We start from the raw sequence: 8,420 nt of genomic DNA on the forward strand, positions 1-8,420 counted from the left end.
ACGAGTTTTGACATGAGAAATGTGTGGACCACTGGGAATTTAAAATTGCCAGCACAAAACCTACATTCTAATAATTTGGAAAATAAATTTCCGATTTTGAATAAAATAAAAGTAGAAGATTATTTAGATGCTATGCCAAAATTGCTGATCGGGTTACCCCACATAAGACTCGTTCGACCATTAAATGTAGTAAATTTGGATGACTGTTTTGCCGTACACCAAACTAATTTGGGTAACATATTTTTCGAGTCAAACGAGGATTCACCAGCTGCAACTGTATGTAGAATTGATGTGGATGTTTTGGATGAGATTCAACAACAAATAGCTGATTATTTTACTATAGAAAATTTTGGTGTTCAAAATACGAAGTTGATAACATCAAATGATGACAAAGTAGCGGAGGAAATTCTTCAGCGTACTATGTTGAAAATCGGTCTTCAGTATGAGACAGGCCTTTTATGGAGGCAAAATAAATTTGATGTTACCGATAGCTATATTATTGCCATGAAACGTCTTCGGTTACTGGAAGCCAAAATGGATAAAGATATGGCCAAGTTGCACAACGATTCCTATAGCGTAATGGTGACACGACAAGATCGCCGGATGTGTACGTGATGCAGGTGATGATTTTTGGGTCAGCCAGTTCTCCCTGTTCGGCCCAATACGTAAAAAATATAAATGCAATACAATATGAGAATTCACATCCCCGGGCGGCAAGGGCTATAATTGAGTGCCATTATGTTGATGATTACGTGGACTCCTTCGACAGTGTCGACGATGTAATTGCCGTGAACAGAGATGTAATTTCTATTCATCAGCAAGCTAACTTCGAATTAAGGGGATTTGTGTCGAATTCTAAAGAGTTCAGCAATGTATGGGATATTGGTGAATTCAAATTAAGTAAAATATTTTCGACAAATTTAAGTAGCAGTGAAATAACGTCTGAGAAGATTTTGGGACTGTTTTGGTTACCGGCAGAGGACACTTTTTGTTTTGTTCTACAATTTAACAAGGTGCCAGAAGAAGTTTTAAAAGGAAATCGACGGCCGACAAAAAGGAGATCCTAAGTCTTACAATGTCAATTTTTGACCCTTTTGGATTTTTGGCGAATGTTGTAATAGTATCAAAGTTGTTGTTGCAGGACCTGTGGAGATACAAATTGGACTGCAGTTCGCCAATTCCTGAGCAAGTGTATGACAAATGGTTTAAATGGTACAAAGAACTCGAAAAAGTGCAACAGATCAGAATACCAAGGTGTTATAGTCCTACATTCTGTGACCCTACGACTACCAATGACATGCATGTCTTTGTGGACGCAAGTGAGGTGGCTTTTGCTGCTGTTGCTTATTGGTACAAGCATGGTGGATATAACCTTTGTTGCCGGAAAGTCAAGATGCGCCCCGATAAAGCCACTTACCATTCCGCGCCTTGAGCTTCAAGCCGCAGTACTTGGTGTCAGGCTAAGTAGAATGATAATGTCAAGTCATGATATCGAGCCAAAAAACGTAACATTCTGGTCCGATTCTAGAACTGTGATGAAATGGATTCGATCAGATTCCAGAATTTATAAACAATTTGTTGCACATCGTATTTCCGAGATATTGGAATACACTGAAGAGGATCAATGGCGATGGGTACCCGGTTTAAAAAACCCTGCAGATGAAGCCACGAGACCAAGAGTATCTCCACAACCAAATCATGCTGGCTGGAGGGACCTGAGTTTTTAAAGGCGAACATAGAACAATGGCCGAAGTTACCAGATGATGTGTCAGAGTATGAATGTAAATCCGAAAGAAGATCAAAGTTTGTATCTACGGTACAAGATGTCTCAGTTATTCTATTTGATAGGTATCAATTTACTATAAGTTGCTCAGAGTTATGGGTTGGGTCAGACGTGCAGTAAAGTTTTTCAAAGCACGTGCCAATGGTGGTGAAAATTCAATGGCAGAATTCCAGCAGTATTTGATTGCTACGGAAATCAAAGAATCCGAATTATTTTTGTGCAAAGTAGCTCAACGTAACAGTTTTTCAGAGGAATATAAACAATTGAAATTGAGTAAGCCAGTATCAAAATCAAGTTCGATTTATAAATAATGACGGTATGATTCGATTATCTGGACGAATAAGCAACGCTACTTGCCTTCCGACCTGTACTAGAGAGATTATAATTTTACCCAAAAAACACTTACTTACAAACCTGATTGTAAAGCAGTACCACGAGGATTTCAAGCACCAGAATCAAGAATCAATCTATGCAGGAGGCGCGTGGGAACGGATGGTTCGAACCGTAAAAAGAGTATTGCAAATTACATTAAAGGAAAAATCTCCTCAACTTGACACATTCATAAGTCAATTCTCGACCATTGACACATCTATCAATAGATAGTACGGATCAGGAGCCTCTGACGCCCAACCATTTTTTAATGGGATGTCCAAATATGGTCCAGACGCCGGTAGTGCCAGATAAGGGTTGCCTACGAATGCAGTGGCAAATACTTCAGCAACTCAAACAAACGTTTTGGAAGAGATGGGTAGTGGAGAACCTCCCAGAGTTGACGCGTAGGACAAAATGGCATCATCCAGTAAGGCCAATCCAGGTAAATGATGTGGTAGTTATATGTGATGATAATGAGGCTCGTTGGCAGTGGAAACAAGGGGTGGTTGAAGAAGTTTTTATGGCAGCTGATGGGCAGATTCGCTCGGTGGTGGTTAGGACAGCAGTGGGCGAGTTAAGAAGACCAGCGTCAAAGTTGGCTGTACTCGACGTTGGTGAGTCTCCCAGATCGACTCACGGGCGGCGGAATGTTACAAATTAATATCATTTATGACCGTTTTATGTGTTATTGCCAGACTAAATGTACTTCAATTTATCTATGTCAATCATATGTTGATCTCGTTTGTTGTAAGTAACGATTAGTTATGTCTTGTTAATCTCGTGTCATTCTGTCATATCTGAATGAACTTGAAAGAAGAAAAGTCCTAATTTTATTACATCGTTTAATAAGAAGGGATAGAATTAAGTAAGTTTTTTGACTGTAGTCTTTTAATGAATTTAATGTAACTTTATATTTTTAGATAATTGAACTTATCGTTTTGAATTAATACGGGAAACTAAAATACAGTGTTTATTCCCTTAAAGGGGCTGCCGCAACAGCCCCGATTACCCTTTACAACAGTTGTTATTTTAGTGTTGTATTTTTTAAAATGCGATCATGATTTACAACTGTTGTCGGCACTGTTGTATTTGGAGTTGTTTGTGTTTTGTAACATCGATTATGGTTTACAACATGTGTATTTATATGTTGTCAGCACTGTCAAAAACTTACAACTGCTTGTTTGGTGTTGTTTTTGAACGTTACAAGTTGAAAAACGAAAATGGAGACAAATTTGTAAGTATGCATACAATTTTCTTTGCAAAACATAAATAACTGTAAAAAATACTAAATTATAAATATTTCTTAGTAAAATTACAAATAAAAAACAAATGGAGAAGATGGTTGAGCTGATGCAAATTCATCCAGGTATTGGGCGAGGCAAGTTACCATTTGGATTTAGCAAAATGCAACTTAAGGCCACATGGGATACTTTTACGGAGCAATTAAATAGCTTGGGACCGCCAATTAAAAACACCAAAGAATGGCAAAGAGTTAGTAGTATATGTACTATCTAATTTGTATTATATTACTTAAAATTAATTTGTATTTTATAAGAGGTATGGACTCACTATAAGGCAAATTTGAAAAGAAAATTGGCATCAAATAAAAAAAATTTCAAGCTACTGGTTGTGGTCCGTCCACAGAAATAAGTTTGAACTCATTAGAACAGAGCACTGTGGAACTCATCTCAATGCAAACCCAAGTTAATCCAAATGGTTCTGCAATGGGTATGCATATTCAAGAAGATTCCGATGGGGCGGAAATAACAATGACACGTAAGGAGCCTTCACAGACTGCTGAATCTGCCGAAACACAATTGCCAAAAAATTGCAGAAAGAAGTTGGGGGACGAACGTTTGCAAATATTAAAAATGCAATCAAAAAATCAAGAGAAGATCTTAGAGACTTTGAAAAGGTTGGAGAGTAATTCATATAAAAATTACCAAATAAATAAAAAAATGTATGAATTAAAAAAAAAGAAGGCTGACCTACAAATGAAATTGATAGTAGCCAAACTTCAATTAACAAATAAAATAATTCAGGACTGTGATAAATAGCTTTTATTTTAGTTTACTTATTATTTTTACGTTATATTCTTTTTACTTTTAATTTTTTTAACTTTTTATTTTTTTACTTTTTATTTTTTTTACATATGAATAAGTTAAGTTTGTTTTTTTTATATTATTTTCAAGGTCAAGTGAATTAAAACAATAAATATGTTAACAAAATTTTTATTCATTTAAAATAGCAAGCATTAAATTATTTCTAATTTGTTGTGCAGACTCATCAATGTTTGTTACTGTAGGTTCTCCGCCTTCTACTTCTGCCTTCTACTAAAGGCAATTCTTCAATAAATTCAGTTTTAAAATGTTTGCTTAAATTGTGCAATGCGCAACAAACATTTGTAATTTGAGTCGCTTTTTCGGGAGTGTAGTGCAAACCTCTCGCAGAGAGTAAACAACGGAATCTGCTTTTAAGTACTCCAATTGTTCTTTCAACTACGTTTCTTGCTTTTGCATGGACTGTATTAAAACGACTTTCTTGCGATCCCTCAGCAGCACTTCGAAATGGAGTTATCACCTAAAAATTTGTGAATTTAAAGAAAAAGAAATACGAAAATAAAATTTCCTTCCTAAAATCCATGCATTCTCCTCCATATTTTGTGTAAATATTGCTTTAAGTCACTCATATTCCACACGAAGGAGTCATGATTTGAGCCGGGATATCGCGCATCTACATAGTGTATTTTCATTTCGAAGTCGTACACCTAATATAATAAAGAAATATTCACTCATTAATAATTTACTTGAGTTGAAGAATGACAATCTTCCTCACAATCATGACATTCAGGCTGTAATATCCCTTCCTGTTCAAATACAAATGTTGCAATTCCTTTGCAGGCGCTACAATTCGTACGCGTGTACCATCTATACAGCCAATTACACCTGGAAATCGCGTTTTTGAGAAAAAATTACATTTTGTTGGAATTTTTTTCTTCTTCAGTCATCCGGGCGCTTATCCATTTTTTGCAAATTTTTCTTTCAAAGAATTCTATTATATCCTTCAAAATCATGCAGACTGTTGGTTGCGAAACTCCAATATTAAAGTCATTACCGCTGCTTCTTTGGTAGCTTCCATCTGCGAAAAATCTCAGCGCACAACACAATTTAAGAATCGGTGGAATGGCCAAACACCGTGTTAACGGTTTTAAAAAGTCGCTTAATTTTGGCAGCAAATACAAAAAAACATCTTTATCTATTCGGAAAAATTTTATAAAACTGAAATATATGTGTTAATATAGCTAATGATTTCAGACAAATTATACGTACTCAGCATTTGGTAGCTCCAAGGGGTTGGAACTATCCCGAATCCTCTTCCGTAAACGTGCCATATGTGTATTCGTCCTACTATCATCATCATCAAAAAATAATTCGGTGTTTATATCCATTATTTCACTTTTAATTTAAAAATATTGCGCGTTACAAATTTTCTAGAAGCTTTTTTTTTCCAACTTGACAGTTTTTTATACGCAGCGATGTAATTTTACGGATTTTTTTTTTTTTTTTCATCGATAACAAATTAGGTGTTGTGTTGTTTTGCTAACATCACAACACTTATACCATGTTCACACGACGGCATTATTCGTCATTCACGCTCTCATTCGTCATTCAACCCCCAATTACGAACTGAATTACATGATTCGCCATACAAAATTTCAAGTGCGAATTACCTTGTTCGTACGTAATTCAGTTTGAATTACATTATGAATTACGAACGAATGACTGTCATCTCTAATTTTTATCGATTATTTATGTATCAAAATCAGCTGGCCAAACAAAGATGTCAAAACAAAACAAAATAAAGAAAAAGATTTTTGTATTAAATAAATTAAAAGAAATAAAAAGTCTGATTAAAGTTAAAGCCACGCAGCTCTGCCATTCTTTCAGCCCACATCTCTAATAAAGCCCGCTCGCTCCCCTGGCCCCACTTGCTTGCACTTTTTCTTTTTTCTAATAATGAAAATAATAATTAAATTATATTTGTTTAATTAATAATGCTACAATTTTATGTTTTTACTTACCTTTTTTATCCATTGCCAAATTACAAATTTAAAATTCGCACCAAACAAACAAAATAAACAAAACATGTAAACAGAAGAAAAAAACAAGAAGAAGAAATAAATAAATGTCAAACTGAATTACGAATGTTGTCGTGTAAACAGGTTAATTCGCAATCGTAATTCAAAACGCGAATTAAGTAATTCAGACTGCCATGGTTAAGTAATCAAATGATGGTGAAACGTAAATCGGTAACCGTTGGTTAAATGGTCCCCGTTAAACAAACCGACAGTTAGTTAATTTTCCGGTTAAAATGAAATAATCGTACATTGTGAAAATGGCCGTTAGTAGTATAATAAAAAAACGTACAAAATTCAAAAATATTAAGAGCCAGTTTTTGACTTCGTATTTAAATATGAATTATATTTAAGTTCTATTTAAATACGAAAATGAGTTTCTCAGTGCTTTTTTAAATGATACTTAAATGGCCAACGTTGGCCATTTAAATTCTATTTAAGTTTCATAAACTACCATATGTTTTTGACAGCTGACTTTTGTTGTTTGGTTTTTTTTTCACTCTATTGTAGTAAAAAAAAAACAAACAACAGCGTCTTGCTAAAAAAAGCGTCTTGCAAAAACTACAATTCCGATGCGGGGCAATTGGAGCTTCTTTTGTGCATTTTCCTACCAATAATTTTATTGTTTAATAAACTTTTATTTCTTATTGGGCAAAATGTATCAATTTTTGTTTTGGTTGAACAGCTGTTTTAAGCAAAACTATCGATAAATTTTTGATATTTAGTAGTGCTACCATACTTTTATCTTATTTAAATAAGACAAATTATGTAGCACTGAAAAACTCAAACTGTATTTAAATACAACTTAATTTTAAGTTAAAATTAACTAAATACGTATTTAAATAACAAGTCAAAAACTGGGCATAAGGTACCTAACTGTAAAATTTACAGAACAAACTGAACAACAATTACTGAAAACCAACAAGGAAAAGTGCACGTTTGTTGTTTGGTTTGTAAGTGCAATATCCGGGTGGTATATGGATCACCCCGTGCAAAATTTACTTTTCATCGCTTTACACTTTTAAAAATTATAAATATTACAAAAATATAAATGTTTTTCCATGTTCTTTTATTATATTTCTCACAATTAAGATGCTAACTGGCGAAATTTATTCGGTTATATTTTACAGCAACTTTGTTGTTAAATAGTGTCAGTTAAGAATTAATCGTACATTGTGAAATTCATATTAGCCTAACTTGCGGTTAAAGTTCACGTTAACTTTTAATCGTACATTGTGAAAATGGCCGTAAATTGTAAAAATACAAGTCTAAAAGTATTGAGTAACTACTTTTGAGTATTGAGTACTCAAACAATATGGCAAATACTCGATACACGATACTTTTACAGCAATTCTCCAAAAATTGGTAATTGGTAATTGCGTATCTAAGTACCAAAAACTATAAAAATAAAAAAAAAAATAAATCTGCAAAAAGTGTTAAAATTAATGAATTTTAAGTATATTAGGAGTAGAACATTCAACTAAAATTACTTTATATAAATATTGACTTACTTCAATAGATTATTCATAAAATATATATCAAAAATTTTTACTCAAAAAAGCTGAACTTTAAATGCGAATAACTTTAAAACACGAGCTAACTTTTAAAAACCCTTTGGGGGTTTTGGTATACTAATTATCTACTTTCATTTCCCGTTGGTCTCATTCGGGAAAGATTTTCTTGTTGCACAGTGTAATTGGGGCCTAAATTATTTTCGATAAAAATTATTTATAATTTTCTAAAAAATAAAAATCTTTAAATTCAAGTCCTATTCAAAAGTAAAAATCTAAAAACATCCTAAAAAATTATAAAATATTTCGGAACATAAAAAACGAAATGAATTTACAATTAAACACATTTATAAATACATATCTTTCCATTTTCTTACTTCTCCGTCATTATTTTTGTATTAAATATATCAATTTCTGCCTTCATCAATACTCCACATGTTCAACAAAATCTTAGCTAAATGTACGCTAAAAAAACCCTAAACGTAGTGAATGTGTACAATATACCGTACCATATTCGTAATGTTTGCAAACATCATCTCACAATCGTAGTGTACGGTATATTGTATATGTACATGTGCACAAACACTAAAAACAGATGAAGGGAATGTGTTCTTTAAAT

The 8,420-nt window shown here is 33.4% G+C and overlaps 1 pseudogene; it reads right to left on the reverse strand.

The window, feature by feature from the left end:
* Nucleotides 1-4,441: 4,441 nt before the first annotated feature.
* On the reverse strand, nucleotides 4,442-5,603 carry LOC135961205 (putative nuclease HARBI1; annotated as a pseudogene).
* Between the last annotated feature and the right edge of the window lie 2,817 nt (nucleotides 5,604-8,420).

The sequence above is a fragment of the Calliphora vicina genome, chromosome 5 (genome assembly GCF_958450345.1).
Source record: "Calliphora vicina chromosome 5, idCalVici1.1, whole genome shotgun sequence".
Classification (NCBI taxonomy): Eukaryota; Metazoa; Arthropoda; class Insecta; order Diptera; family Calliphoridae; genus Calliphora; species Calliphora vicina.